The following is a 16578-nucleotide window of genomic DNA, read 5'->3' as shown; positions in this document are numbered from 1 at the left end:
CAACAGCTGCACTTCTAAGAGACCAAGGGACTGATTACATCTGTCATGTGGATAATATATTGCCCTTTGAATGATAGGTGTGTACACGAACTTGCAGAGCCTCTATGACCAATGAAGGGACTTCAAAGGTGGTGGTGGGTGGCAGTGGTGGTGGTGGGCTGGGCTGGAGGCAGGGGAGAGCCCGGGGCATTCACTACCTCAGGTGTTTTCAATAAATCTCATGTACTTCACACAAAGATGCTTTTAAGCCCCTTGACAGCCTCAGCATTTTAACACCTATTTTCGATTATGCAACAGCCACTATTTGTAAACAGGTCGAGAAAATGGTATAAGGGAGTTGCATTTGTATTTTAAACAGAAAGCACAGCACTTCAAATGCAAATAGGAGACATCCTGTCTATGAGGACGTTTAGCCAATTGCCTGATGCATGTGGTTTCAAAGATGGTTGACTTCTATCCAAAAGACACAGATGGGATGACTTAGACACAAACAGCTTTTAATTTACCACTTATGTTTCGTCTTTACTTTACCTGCTGCTCTTAGAGCAATAAGGCTGCAAACACAGACCTAGAAAGCATTCCTGGTTAGAGCTCCTGGTTAGGCACATGAGGAAACTCTCCTTGAAATGGCCCTGCTGCACTGAAATGCCAGAGTTTCTACAGTCAAAAAAAACCCCCAAAGATATCAAGCAGAGTACACCAGGCCTCCTGTGCAATGGGCAATCCCTTGTTTAATTTAAAATACAGCTCAAGGTTCGATATTTTAGCATTGAGGGACAGAGCTGTAGCTGAAATACTCTGCAGGATTCAGTGGGATATCCTTCTTCTGTTCTCTTCCCTCAAAACAGTGGCACAGCTCTGTTGCAAAACCTACTAAGAAACAGGGTGAAGTTTCACACCATTTAAGTATTAAGGCAGATGGGTAATTCATACTCAAGATATCCAGCTACTCTGAGGGGTGATCCAAAGTCTGCTCAGCTCCACAGAAACCTCTGTGATCTCTGGATTAAGCCCAGCAGGCATCTACCAGAAAGGGCAAAGAAAAAGCCAGTTTATTCAGGTGCACTAAAACAGACAAAATAGATAAAAATAAAACACATGAGTTACCAGTCCACGTGTCTACAAGGGGCATAAGTTTCCATCGACCTCTTTGCCTCAGGGACATGAAATAATTGTGATTCTTATGTGCCAAAAAAGCCCTGTGTAAATATTGCTCATTGCTAAACAAAACAAAAGGTTGTTTGACCAAATCAGATGTGACAAAACAAAAAGAACACCACAAGGAAGTAAACATGTGAAGTCCACATTTTCTGAGGGACTCTTGAAAAATGCTCTAAATGAATATTTTGGAGCTGGGTTTTGTGCAGGTGCTAGGAAGTTTTTTACTCAGAATGCCTGGAATATTTTCTCCACTACAGGGAAATTAATAAATACTAGTGCGCCGGAGTCTTTTGTGCCAATACTAACCATTAACTTTTGGCTTCAAGCCACAGCTGTCTACTTTGCAGTGGATTCTGCCACCACGGGAAAGGTCATTACAGGCCTGTGCTTTCTTCTCGTTAGTGTGTTCCAAAATAATTAACAGAAGTTGTTCAGCAGATGGTTCCCTTTCTGTCAGCAAGTACCTACAGTTTAATGGGTTGCGCTGGATTCCTCACCGTCAGTGGGTGAGGCTGGAAGGAAAATTAAAATGTATCATCTTTGATCCACCCACTTGTAATTAGTTCTTAGGGTTTCACATAATAGCAAATATAAAGGAGGTGGGAGAGGGGAAATGAAATCATTACAAACCCAGAGATCTGCAGCAGCCATGTAAAGCTGTGATTACGTTATCCAGCAGCATCTCATTGCTGCACAGCCACGGGGTTGTAATTGTTTCAGCTGGGGATTTGGAGATTTACTAATTGTATGTTTTTCGGTGTCCTAGTCTGGAGATTCAGCAGGAAACCACAGGGAAAAAAAAAAAAAAAAAAAAAAAAAAAAAAAAAAGGAGGAGATGCCTGTGTTTGTAAACTGACAGCGATGATCCCTTGGTGCCCTTGCAGCAGCCAGAGGCCCAGGCAGGAGAGGATGAGCAAGCAGCCAAACTCTGCTGCAATCCGGGGGGAAAAAGTATCCTTGCCCCAGGAGTTTACATTGTCAGCAAACAAAGACTGGTCAGGAACTGGGATCACCAGCTTCATTTACAAAAGGAAAACCAAAACTCCCATCAGGGATTTTAGGGCTGCCTCTTCCAAAAGCCCGGAGCGTTTTCCATTCCATTAGAAGTGCTGGGGTGTGGGCAGCTGCAAGTCCCAAGGGATCAATCTCACCTGAGCTCAGCTGTGCAGTCCAGACCCCCTCTGCTCCATCCAGAGGGTCTGAGTCACCCTGCAGAGGCTGGGCCTCTCCATCTCCTCTGGCTGCACAAGACATCACACTGACAGAAACACTCCAGTTTCCATGGAAAAATAATAAAAATTAGCCCATCCTAATTATTATTGTCATCACTTCTTCTATTCATAGCTCCACTGTCATAGGGCATAGGAACATTCAATGGGACAAGCCAGGACCCCACTTCTGTGCATTTTTTCCTATTGCTGTCGCAAAAGAATTTTTAAAAGAGGTCCAGGATGCACCTCTGTGCTTTGGTTACTTCCTGCAAGCATGGGAGAGAGCACAAATCCAGCAGGGGCTGGGAGAATGAGGAACATCAGTGACCTGTGCAAAGTTTCTTGATACTGAATGGGAAGTGGCAAGTGGCACAGGAACAGGAGAGAGGACAAAAAGGGGCCGGTAGGAATGGGTTTGGGAATTTGGGGAACCATCTAGAAATGCACTGGGATGCGACATGATGAAAGCCTCATGGTGGCACAGAAACCTTTGCAAGAGCTTTCGAGGTGGGCAGCAGTGGTTGAAGGAGACAGAAGTGATGCTGAGATAGGAAGAGATTTGGCAAAGTTGCAGCTCCACTGGTGGGCAGAAGAAGGCACATCTTCAAGGAGTGCTGAAAAATTTATAACCATAGAATCACAGAATAATTTGGGTTGGAAGGGACATTTAAAGGCCATCTAGTCCATCCCTCTGCAATAAGCAGGGACATTTTCAGCTAGATCTGGTTGCTCAGTCCTTGAACACTTCCAGGGCTGGGTCATCCATCACCTTTCTGGGCCACCTATGCCACTTCCTCACCACCCTCATTGTAAAACCTTTCTTCCTCATAGCTAATATTCCTGTATTCTTAAAAAATATGTTCTTAAAGTAGGAAAAGTCTGTTCACACTGGCTGCTCTTTAAACATGCAAAGACTTCACAGCTGCCTGAATGCCTGTAATAGGACTGGGGATTGCAGGAAACCAAGGAAATCCAGAGGGACATTTGGGATCATTGCACTGAGGACCTAGTTAGCTAATGAGCATGTCTTTGACATTGTCCTCTGTGGCTACAATTTGAAGACAATTCTCTTCTTTTGTTTCTGGGAGAAAAAAAATATATCCCTTAGGGACCTGTGGTATTGTTCTAAAAAATACAAAATTTAAAAAGGCTTTTTACTGAAAAAGTAAAACTAATCTAACTCTTGTGTTCAGGCATTCAGAGCGGAGGATTTTGGGAATGATTCTGAGCTTAGTGAAGATGCAGATGTAACCACAGGACTTCATTTTGAAAGGAAGAAGCAATCACACATAGGTATGGTTTCATGGAGCTAAGAAAGGAAAATCCTCAAAAAATCAGCCACATAGGGCAGAAAAGACAGGCAAAACAAAGCATCTCTGGTGACATGGCTTTAAAAACTTGAATAAAAGCCTTTTTTGGACAAAGCACTGTCTACAAGAGGCACAGCAAGCAAGAGGCCATTGTGTATTTGATCCTGAGCTAGTCCTGGGCTCTCCACATTCACAAGGAGCTCTTGCCTCCATCGTTTTCCCCTCCCAATGCACATGAGCTGTTCCTTCTCCAAATAAATTCATTTTTCAGGGAAAAGGGTCTCATGAGAGGACAGGTCTTGCAGCAGTGTCCCTTGTCCTGTCTGAGCCCAGTCCCTGGGCTGCTCTGGGATAACTGAGTCCTCTGAGGCTGGAGATGTAGGAACGAGCCCTCAACTTCCATATGGAGTCAAAGCCACTAGAGGGAGTCGATGTGTTTGCATGGTTCACACATCCATTCATCCTCCCTTCCTCACTTTTCCCTTGGAAGAGAACGGGAACAGAAAGGGAGGAAAACACACCGGGAAGCTGCTCAGGACATTGCTCAACTCCCACCGGTGAATGCTGCAGTAGCTCCACTGACTTCAGTGTTTCCAGTGAGTAGGATTGCTCTGGGTTTCCAGCCGTGTAACTCAGCAGAAAATGGTCTGTTGGAGTCCCCAGGAATATTTATGTCAGTCTCAAGATCCCACCAGGAGAAGCAAGGGAAAAATGAGAGTCCAAAAAAAAAGTTGGATGGTGGAGGTGCTGGAAGGACTACACAAACTGACAGGGAAAGGCAGCAGGAATTATATGGCTTGGGTTTAGGGAGAAGGCTGAAGTAAGGGATGGGGCACTGGACTTTTTGTGAAGAAGAGGTTGTTATAAAAGCATCAGGCTGTCCAGCACCATGTTCTCTCCACAGGCAGTGTGGGAGGAAGGGCTGGTGGCTCACACCCTCCACCTCAGGATCCAGAAGGACTCGCCCTTGTGTCACTGCAGAAAGCAGAGATCCCCCAGCCCTGCACTTCCACCAGTGACTGCTCTGTGAAACACAGCCCAAAGGCAAGGGAAGTGCCAAAGGTACTTTTTTACCAAGGTGTGCAGTTTTCTGGGATCACCCATGGATCCAGCCTTTTGGTGTTCCCTCTTGGAATGACCACTGTGATTAGCAAAGAGGCAAGGATGTCTTTTGGCACATGGAGTTCATTGAAAGCAACAGGGCCAGTTAGCCACCCTTTCCTCCATGTTTCAGGACTGCCAAACTCCATCTTCTCCTGGGGGAAGCATGGACCATTGTCCAGTGCTGCTTCCCAAATTGTGACCTTCACAGCAGGGAGGAGCTGCTCTGCCTGTTCTTTGCCACCATGGGGCTGACACAGAATCATGGAATATCCTGAGCTGGATCCCCAGGGATGAATTTGAGTTCCTGGCCCTGCACAGACACCCCAACAATCCCAGCCTGTGCCTGAGAGTGTTGTCCAAACACTCCTGGAGCTCTGGCAGCCTCAGGGCTGTGCCCATTCCCTGGGGAGCCTGGGCAGTGCCCAGCGCCCTCTGGGGGAAGAATCTTTTCCAGGTATCCAACCACAATTCTAAATGTTTTAAGCAGCGAGTTTTGCAGGCTCAAGCAAGACTTTCAGATGGAGAACCCCTCCTTAAACCCCAGTCTGGGCTTTCAGCACATCAGTGTGCTCTTCAGGTTGTCTGCAGCAGATGATGATGAAAAGATGTTGGCTGGAAGTTGCATCTGTGAGCACCCAAAAAAGGGTCTGGAAGCATGACTGCAACTTTCCTTACTATAAATATTAATTAATCTAATTGTTCTGCTTTTGTGAAGGGAATTTAAGCTGTTCAGGGAAGGGATGTCAGGAATGTCCTCCTGACAAATGGGGTTTTCATCAGAATATGACAATTACAAACTGAATTTCCTGGAGGGGTGTACCAGTTTCAACCAAATTGTTATCCTGAACAAAGTTGCTTGGGTCCAGCTCATTATTCCTCATGAGTTAAAGGCTGTCCTGAAAAGCCCTTCAGAGGGGCTCAAGGAAATGCTCGTTGCCTGGCATCTGGAGTCACATCCACTGCTCCCCTTGTCAAGGCTCAGCTGATGTACAGCAATTCTCAGCAACATAAATGTGCATCTAAGCTCCTCTAAAAAACCTTTTAAAGTCTCCTTGCAAGTCACACCTTGGGCCTCTTTTTTAGGCATGCAATAATCAAGATGAGGAAAACACAACCACTAAAGCAGAGTTAGGAAAAAATAGGCAACTAAATTTCTTTTCATTTGAAATGAATGCTCTATCAGAGCTCAGTGTCACAAACATTTCAACACCACAGTAGCCTCATCTATCCATTCCCATCCGTGGCCATCTGTAACCATGCTGCGGCTGGACCAAAATATTTCATTTGAAGTGATGCAGGACCTACCACACTGAGCTCCTCACCCTTCCAGTTTTAACACAAATAAGTAAACCTGAAACACTAATCCACCAGCTTCCCTCTGTGAGAGCTGTGTTTCCAGTTTGCTTAAGGAGATTTTCTTTTGAGAGACCTTTATCTTTCTATCTGAAAGCTTCCGTGTTTGCCGGGATGCTGGCACGACAGAGTGACTGCACTCGAGTTCCCCAAATAAAGTACTGACAAATTTATTGTCTGCAATAATATTTTCCTACCTCTGCGAGGTGGGTTGAACCTATTCCACTTTCCCCTTAGTAAAAAACAACACTGATGGCAGTAATTTATGTTTGGTCAAGGCCAAGAGGACTAATTAGAGCACATTAAGCTGAACTGTGCAGGCAGTTCCTGCTCTTCTCCTGGGTACAGATCCCATATGCCACAGGCATCCTCCTGTCCATGTCCATGAATGGCTGTTCACAGGCTGGAAAGAGCATTTTGCTAACAGACGTTTGTGCAGTTCCTCAGTAGGAACTTCCACTGTTTCCGGGATTCCTTAATCATTTCCCTAACAACCACGGATAACAAACGTGACCTTCCTGTGAAAAATGAGGCTAGGTCTATAAACATGTTATTAAGAATAAATGAAGCTTTTAGGAGAAGGGGTTAGTTGGGGGTCTTTACTGGGCTGTTAGCCCCTGGAAGCTTGAATGTAAATAGAAAACAATTAAAACCCCAGCCCCAAAGGATGCTGCGCTCAGCCAGGGAGGCTGTAATTAGGTTTCTGCTGCCGTTAATCGCTTCTAAAGTGAGTGATCATAAATTACAAATGTGTGCAGAATCCTCCCAGAGCATGGCCTGAAAAGCTCCTCTGAGCTGGCTTGGGTAAGGGAGAGAAAGGAGAGGAGAGGAGAGGAGAGGAGAGGAGAGGAGAGGAGAGGAGAGGAGAGGAGAGGAGTTTTCCTTCTTTCCTACTCTTCCACGTGTATCATTCAGGCTTCTAAATTAATGTTGGAATGGGAGACTTAGGCTAAACCAAACCCCAGGCTTGCTTCTTTTTCTTTAAATACACAGGCACGCATGCACACATGCTTGCATAGTTAGTTAAGTGAAGAAAATGTACCTCCAAACATCATATTTAATTTCATTAGCTACTGTTGCTTTCTTGCAATCCACTTATAGCACATGAAGATAAACATTCTCTGAGTGATAAGGGTGTGTTTATAAACTTTGTTTGGGATGAAAGAAGTCCTAACTGGTGTGTTTTTATAGTAGGGTTAATGGTGCTTTACTAATCCTTTGCCTGTGACCAAGAAATACAGACATCTTGACTTTCCTGGGAGATGTGGATGCATTTTCCTTCTTCCTGGGCCCTCAGCGTGCAGCTGGAAGACAATGAACCACCCCCAGCTCCGCGAGGGTGAATTGTGAAGCAGCAGCATCACATTCCTGGGACTTCACCACCAGCCGTTCAACGTTCCCAGCGTGCAGAATTAATTCAACACATTGTTGTTTTACAGCTTGGCTTTGTTTTGGGGGGCCTTTTCTTTTTTTTCTTTTTTTTTTTTTTTTTTTGGAGAAAACCACCACAGCAAATGCTCTGCAGCTTCCAAACTCTTGTGCAGGTACTGCCTAAGCACCCAGCACCTGGGACCCCAAGTCTGTTGGAGGATTTCTGCCTAATGTCAGGCACATTGGGCAGGGAAGTCTCCAACCTTATTTTTGTTGAATTGGCCACTCTACCTACACCCCTCTCACACAACTCATCACCCACGGCCGCACTGCCCTCAGCTTCCTCAGCCACATCCTTTTGGCTGCTCTGCTCCAGCTCCTCGCTGCTCAACTGAATTGGAGGCTTCCTCCCCCTGCCAGCCCCTCGGCGTGGTGTAAAACCCAACCTTCCCAAAAGGTCAAGGCTCTGTCTTTGCCCGACCTTCTGTTTCGAATTTGGGAGACAATGGCTCGCGGGGAGCTGAGCGGGGCTGATTTGCCGCAGTGCTGAGTCACGGGAGTCCAAGATGGATTTTCTGTTAACGCTGAGGCACAGCACTAATTATGGCAGTATTCAGAATTATCCCCGCACCAGGGAATGCTACAAGGCTGAAAGAAATGGAATGCTGGTGCCCTTGCACACCCACCACATCACCTACGTGCTGTGGGCCAGGGAAGACTCCAGAAGGGAATAGTGGTCGTCACTGGTTCCTTGTTTCCTTCTAGCAGCTTTCCAGCTGGATATAATCACAGAAACGTAGAACCATAGATTCACACACTGGTTTGGTTTGGAAAGGACCTGAAAGTTCATCTTGTTACAACCCCTGCCCTAGGCAGGGGCACCTTCCACTATCCCCTCCAACCTGGCTTTGGACACTTCCAGGGATCCAGGGGCAGCCACAGCGGCTCTGGACACCCTGTGCCAGAGCCTCCCTACCTTCACAGGGGAGAATTTCTTCCTTGTAGCTCATCTATCTCTGCCTTCTGTCAACCTAAAGCCATTCCTCCTTGTTCTATCACTCCAGGCCCTTGTAGTGCTTGAGCTCAGAAGTTCTCTGTTGGGAGAAAGCTCAACGAGGAGCAAAGGATTCATGGCTCTGCCTTCTGTCAACCTAAAGCCATTCCTCCTTGTTCTATCACTCCAGGCCCTTGTAGTGCTTGAGCTCTGTTGGGAGAAAGCTCAATGAGGAGCAAAGGATTCATGAGGAGGTTAGAAAGGAGAACAGCAAAGATAAAAAGCAATCCAAAGACAAAACTTTGGGTCATTTATGTCCATTAGGAACTGGAGGTGATGGGAGGACATTTCTGTAAATTAGTCTGGTTTTGTCTCTGCAAAGTGTTCTGCTTTCCTATCAAGCTGTTCTCAGCATCCAGATCCTGTGAAAGCAAAGAGCTGTTGTAGCCCACAGCTCATTCTGGTCTCTCCCTGCTACGAAAAATAGTAGCCCAGATTTGCCCCCTTTTATAAAATAATGTTCAGTTTAACTAAAGGCTGCAGTGAAGCAACCACTCCAGCAAACTTGTCTCAGCACACAAATGTTTCTAAGATCAGCAAGGGATGGATGGATGGATGGATGGATGGATGGATGGATGGATGGATGGATGGATAAGGAGGTGTGATTCTCCCTCCAAGATTTGTCAAAAGTGACTTCTGAAATGTCTCTAATGGGAAATCCTCAGTGAAAAAAAGCCAGATAAATGTGAGGTAGAAGAAAGGGGAAAAAACCCCAAACCTAGAATCACAGAATCACTGAGATTGGAAAAGACCCTTAAGATCCTCAAGTCAAACCATTCCTCAGCACTGCCAAGGCCACCTAACACATGTCCCCAGGTGCCACATCCACATGGCTTTTAAGTCCCTCCAAAGATGGGGACTCTACCACTGCTCTGGGCAGCCTATTCCAGTGCTTTACAATCCTTTGTGGATGGATAAGGAGGTGTGATTCTCCCTCCAAGATTTGTCAAAAGTGACTTTTGAAATGTCTCTAATGGGAAACCCTCAGTGAAAAAAAGCCAGATAAACGTGAGGTAGAAGAAAGGGGGAAAAACCCCAAACCTAGAATCACAGAATCACTGAGATTGGAAAAGACCCTTAAGATCCTCAAGTCAAACCATTCCTCAGCACTGCCAAGGCCACCTAACACATGTCCCCAAGTGCCACATCCACATGGCTTTTAAGTCCCTCCAAAGATGGGGACTCTACCACTGCTCTGGGCAGCCTATTCCAGTGCTTTACAATCCTTTGCATGAAGGAATTTTTCCCAGTATCCAATCTAAACCTCCCCTGCTGCAAATGGAGGGTATTTCCTCTTGTCCTGTGACTTGGGAGAAGACACTGAACCTCACCTGGTTACAAACTCCTTTCATGTAGCTGTAGAAATAGAGAATGTCTTTCCTCAGACTCCTTTTCTCCAGGCTAAACTCCATAAATCCAAGGACTTTGTAGAAATGAGAAGGTTTTCAGCCACCTTACTTTATTTTAATTACTTTCCTGAGAAAGGTTTGAAACAAAGCATGGGATACTGCCCATGGCATCATTTCATAACGAATTTCAGCGTGGAATTTTGAATGTGGCACTTGTTGCTGTGCAGCTGGAATCTCCTTCTCTCTGGAGGCCTGATCCTGCCTGTGAAACACAATAACCTTCAACTTTTCTCACCAGCTGGAGGCAATGCATGTTCATATTGCCATAGGCCCCAGAGCATCTAAACCTTTTGCTTTGGAGCAAAGTCCTGCAGGAACACGGCCAGCCCAGAGGAGACTGTGAGAAATTCTGTCCTCTGGAGAGTCCTGTTTATTTTAAGCAAAACAGCTAGTTTACATGTTGGCCTTTTAAGCAAAATACTCTGGTTCATTCTGCCTTGGATTTAGTTATGTAACCAAATCGCTATGTTTTTTAAATAATCTGAATGGAATTTGCAACGCCGCCTCCCAAGGGAAAGGGCCAGATTCTGATTTTCCAGCTGATGCCCTCACACAGGTGAGACTTCACCTTCAGGGCACTTCTGCTTGGGGACTGCATTGCTTGTCTCTGCCTTGCACCCAGGACACCTGAGGCCTGGAGAAATGGAAGGGGATAGACTGAAGATACTGAGAAAATAACATCAGAGCCAGGTCCTGCTGGAATACCCCTGAGCCCTGGGCTGTCTGGTCACTGGCACTGCCTCCTGCCATGACACTGGGAATGCTCCAAGGTGACTTCAATGCAGTGGGACATTCCCAGGAGGTGGTAGACTCAGCCTCTGAATGACCCAAGCCCTGGCCCGTGGCTTCCTGCCTTCCACACCAGTGCCAGGCCCTGTCCCTGGGCTGTGTCACCTGGCAGAAGGTGTCATGTGGCTTAGAAATGTGCCATGTCTGGTTTAAATCCCCAGTTACGGAAGGTCTGTGTTTGGGGCTGAGGCACCCTGGGGAGGAGGGGTTGGAGGCTGGTGTCAGGAGTCCTTGGCTACTACTTTGGGGCTGATTCACACTCTGGTTGTGAGTCCTCTTCATGTGCCACCTACCAAAGTCACTATTTTGATCAAAAGTCGTTATTTTGGTTACTACAGGACACCAATATCATATTTGTCAGCCTCTGTACTTTTTGCCAGCCCAGACCAAGGTCTGCTGTCACAACTGCTACTGTCTGGGTAAAACCAGAACACAGAATTTCTGGAAAACTTCCTTTTGCGAGATTTCCAACCCAAATTAATGAGTTGTGGAGAAGCACAGCCTTTGATGTATGTACAAACACCATCAAGCTGCCAGCCATCTTGAACTCAAAGAACGCCTAATCCTCAATCCCTTCCCTGCAATTAGAGCAAGGACAGTTGGTGCTCTCCATGACCAACGATGCCGTGTTTTGGCTCAGAATTGTCTCTGCCAGCAAGGAGCTGCCGAGTAAGTTAGAAGACCATGTGTGGTTAGCTGCAGCTCTGGATTTTTGCAGTGCCTATTTATACAAATTGGATTGACTTTGAAATCTACAGCTTAATTTCTTTTCTGTCACAGTGAGGGAGCAAAGCTTCAGTCTTTTAACTGATCCTTACACTGTCAGTGCAAGATCCAGAGCTCAATTGCCTATGGATATGTATGAATCCTGACATGGCAGATGGCTCTATCCTGTGTTGAATTATGGAGCTTATTGTAACATATATAGTTCCTTGATAGACCTTAATTATACCAGAGGAGGGAGCCTGTAGGATTTAGGCTGAAAATATGCTCCAAACAAATTTTCAGGCTCCAAAAATTATCAAACACCCATTAAGGCCACCGCAGAAGATGATCCACTTAGGTGACGTGCATAAAGAGGAAATAAATGTAAAATTCTGGGGTGGAAAACAGGGAACATGAATGTCATGGATCAGTTCCTCTTGGATGGCACCATGGAGTTCTACACCTTTTCCCTGGGAGCCATGATGTGCAAGAGGAACACTGCTGCAAACCTTCCCTTCCGTCCATCTGCCCTCTTCCCTCTCATCCCTCTCTCTTCACCCTCCCTCTCTCGCAGGGACAGAAGGTCCTTGGCAGGTAAAAGTGGAATGCTCTCTCCAGCCAGCTCCCGTGGTCACTTTGTTCTTCCTCTTTCCACGCTGTGTCTGCAAGACTAGAACATTCCTAAAGCAACTCAATCCATCTGTCCATGCTCCCACATCCATCACTGTGGTCAAGGACTCAGGAAATGAAGGATTTGGGGTGACAGCTCCAGAGCCTGGCTCTGTGACAGACCTGGCATCTCCTGTCCTCCTCCTGGGTAAGCCCAGCACCCGGGCCCGTGCTTCCCTCGCCTTGCCTGGCCGTATTCCTCCAGGCCAGTGTGCTTTGGCTGCTGCTCTCCAAGCTCTCGGGTTCTCAACCCGGAGTTATTTCAGGCAGCGCTGCTCGGTTTCTCTTCCAAGGGCTTATGAAACGCTCTTCTGGGACTCTTCACCTGACTCATTGTTTCCTCTGCCACCCCACGCTGGGAAGCACCGCCTTGCCGATGACTTCTCTGGGAAGCTCCTGAGGAGAAGAGAGCAGGAGGAGCCAGGCAGAATCTTTAACCCCCGGGTTTATCTCCTCGGGCTCAGAAAAGTGGGGATTTTCCTGCTTTTTCTTTTCTTCTCAGCAGCTGCCCGGCTGTCGCTCCTTCTCACTTGGAGGAGGTTTGCTGTCACTGAACACACGCTTTGGCCACCTCACAGGCCAGACTGAAGCGCTACAATAGGGACCACTCCGTACTTAGCGGGACACGCCAAAATTGCTAAACGCCGTCTAACCACACCCATCATCAAAGGCCCGAACGCTCCCATTGCATCCGCTCAATTACAAACCACAGAACGACTTTGTTTCAGTCAATGGCAAACAGTCGGACATGGAAGCCACCCACCTTCAAAGCGCTTCTGTTTGTCTGTTTGTTTGTTTGTTTGCCATCATACTCGGGCCGGCTTTTCCCACCACCTTCCCACTCTGAGTGTTGGAGCAGCCCCTTATAAATGTGAACTCGCTTCTCATTTCACATCCTTTCTCTGCAATTTCTGCTTTTCAGCTGGAAGCAAAGAAATGGCCGCTTGGTTTAGACAGGATTAACTCTTTTTCTTCCTTGCTGATGGTCTGAAGTTTTTCCCCTACCCACTATTTTTATTTTAAGAAGCATTACTATCCTGAGAGTCTCAGACAAATTACTTCTCAGCTTTGAGGCCAGTTATTTCAAAGTAAGGACAAATATGGTCCCAAATCTACAAACTCTTTCCTGTCTAACATATTCTTCCTTCTCAATTGCTCCTCTTCTTATAAATCACAATACCTCTGATAAAGAGAGCAACAAATTCTTCTGCAGGGAGGCAGACAAGGACCCATCTATATATTAATAAACACAGGCTTCACAAAGATGTCTTATGACCTCCATCTACATGATTTTAGCCCAGATTCTTGCAGGAACAAGGCCCTGTTTGATCAGATTACATGTCCATCTGCCCATCACTCTTCACCAATTACTGTGGAATTCCTTGCCATTTTCTGGTTGGGTTTGATGAGATCTTCAAGATGTTAAGTTCCTACAAGGTCAGTGAAAAAATAAAAGGGTGGCCAGAGAGAAAAGTTGAAGCAGGAGATCGGCTCTTATGAAACCTCATCAAATCCACATGGGTACTCAAATTGAAATCACAAAGCCATAGGAAACTGAGGCTTATTAATCCCATTGCTGATGGAACAGCTCAGATTTTCTTTCCGTTTCTGTTTTTGTTTGTCTGCTTGTTTGTACATTTGCTAGAACAAATAACTCACTCTTGTGGAGCACTACAAACTTCGCAGATCCAACCCAAACACAGCTCTGGCTACAAACACTCAGGAATTTGGGAGTCTTCCATCCAGACCCACATCCAAACCATCCCAGCTGAGATCCATAAGAAGTAACACGGGCAAAGAAAAACTTGTCTGAGTCTGCTCTGACTTTTGGTGTCATTCCTCTGTGGGGAACCTGGCTATACCCTGATCCTGCTTTTCTGGTAGATCCCACTGCTCTGATAGTACAGCACAGATGATCCCATACCAGGGATATTGAGTGCAGTTTGGGGCATTCCCTCAGGTTTTGAAGGTCAAGGTGTTCTGATTCAACACTAACAGAAAAGCCTTCATTTGAAGGTGTTGCAGCACTGGGCCAGGTCACTCAGGAGGTGATGACAATCTTGCTCCTTGCAGGTTTTAAAGGCTCAGCTAAAGCCATCACTGAGCAGGTCCCATTCCAAGGAGAACCTACAGACCTTCAGAAAATCCTTCCCACCAATATTTATGTGATTGTGGGAATATATCTAGGTTTTTTTCCTCTTTATCACACTTGGTTTGGCTGGATTGGATCAGTAAACCCCCCTCCCCCACCTGCAAATTCTCCGTGACTGGATTTTCCAGGTTATAAAATACCTGCTCTTTGGATAAAGCAGACATCAGAGGCCAACTTCTGCCTGCCCCTCCTTAGAAGTGAAGAATATCACTGGGTTTTTTGGTTTTATTTTTTTGTTCTTCACCCTATTTGAGTGTTTTCACAGCTTCATTTGAAAGTGTGTGCTCAGAGTTCACAGCATCACAACTTGTGGCAATTAAGAGCTGAGTACATCACCCATGTGAGCTCTCAAGAATTATTATTTTGAGAGAAATGAGGTTCCTGCTACTTCCCTGTCACAGCTGGTCCTTAGCACCGAATTTAAAGTGGAGGGAAAGGGCCAGCATCATCTGTCAGCTCTGAGAAGCATTTTCAGCTCATTAATCTTACTTTTCACAGCCCAGCTCCTGTCCCATCTCTGAGGCATAAGACCATGTGTCACAGAAATCTTTATGCTTAATAGCAATGGAATCTTGAAAAATTAAAATAATCATAGGCAAAGTATGCAGAAGTGCCCACAAAGACTGGATTTCTTTTTCAGTATGACAACAAAACCACCTGAGAGCGTGGAAGCTGTGAGCACCTCTATGTCCATCAGTGCCCACCCTTGCACAACAGCCACATTTGGGAAAAAGTCTTCCCATTTCAGCAGGTCAAGGAAAATAGTAAGGCAGCTGCTGATTCAAGGAGTATCTTAGAGAGAATGGAAATTGATACCATAACCCCAAATCTCTGCTTGCTATGTGGATACCGAGGCCTTCAGTTCTGATGATAATCTGTATTTTTTTCTCTTTTACCTACTGAAATAAGCAAATAGCCCCAGGGTCAGCTGACTCTGCCCATAATTCTGATTTGTGAGGCAGATAGGCAATGAATTTAAAATTAGAAAGGGCTAAATGGCCTCAGATTCGGAATATAAATTTCATTTAAAGTCAGTTTGCAATTGCTAAAGACTCCGGTTCATTAACTATCTTGTCTGAATATTGTCATGAAAACCTAAGCTTTATTGAGTGCTAAAAGCCTTAAAAAAGATGGAAACATATGAAAATAAGAACATAAATTCCCTGCCACCACCACCACCAAGCCAAGTGTAAGAGAGAACCAAACCATAACAATGGGCTCATTACAAATGCTCCATCATTTTGCAATAACCAAGCACTTAAAATGTTCTTGGTAGCTGCTCTGAGGATGCCATTTTTTTCATTATGAGTCCTACTTAGTGCATAATTTATAGCTGGCAGGCCAGGGATAATCCTACAGTGTGAATGTGCTGCGAGACTGCTGTAATTACACCAGAGCTGTGGTTATGGGCCTCCTGGAACTGATACTTCTTTTTAATTGTAGAGGTGATAAGATCAAATCCAGCACCGTGTATCTCAGTGGAAGGGCTGTGGATGTAACTGTAGCTGCCAGCTGCCCTCCTGGGCATCTGCTCTCCCTCCAGGAGCCTGTGGATAAAGGGATGACTTCTCCCCCAGTCTTGCATCCCCCAAACCATCAACCAGTTGGAGCCTGGCCTCACTGGAAACAGCAATAGAGCACGAGCGATTTAAAGGGATGGGATAAAACCAAGGAAAACATCCAGATGTTTCTTTTGTGTCGCTTTTGGTCTGTGCTCCATTTTCTCCAGTAAGTGACTGAAACACTTTGATGTGAGAATTTTATATTGGTGATGGTTTTGCAGCAGCCAAGCCACCAGACAATAATCCCTTGGTGTCGATGTTCATTGGCTTTGTCATCTTCTTAGGACAAAGGAAAAAAAGACCTAAAAGTGTTCTCTACCAAAAATAACTTTAGAAAATAAATATTTTGGCCCCATCTTGCAAAAAGTCAGTGTGACATTTAGAGGGAGCTAAGAAAAGGAGTCTTTCCTGCCTTAGGAAGAAACTTAGCTTAACTTGGGTCCTGTTAACTTCGTCATACTATTACTTGGGCACTGTTTGGTATTAGTCACTAGCTGCTCCCTCTCAGCTTTATCCAATTTAATTTCAAATATAGTGCAAACAGATGCCTTTATGTTTCATTTTTAAATCATTTATTGTTCTACATGTAGCAAAGAAGCTTAAAAAAGAATGTGAAAGAATTGCCAGAAAGGTTTTTTGGTTTTTTTAAAAGATATATATATATAATTGCAGTTGTGGCTGCTGTGGTTTCTTTTGGGTGGATCAGAAAAAAAATCAAGTCTTCCTTC

Source organism: Pyrgilauda ruficollis, unplaced genomic scaffold, assembly GCF_017590135.1.
Source record: "Pyrgilauda ruficollis isolate IOZ18807 unplaced genomic scaffold, ASM1759013v1 scaffold219, whole genome shotgun sequence".
Taxonomy (NCBI): Eukaryota; Metazoa; Chordata; class Aves; order Passeriformes; family Passeridae; genus Pyrgilauda; species Pyrgilauda ruficollis.
The sequence above is the reverse complement of the archived record's forward strand: the minus strand, read 5'-3'. Positions refer to the sequence as shown.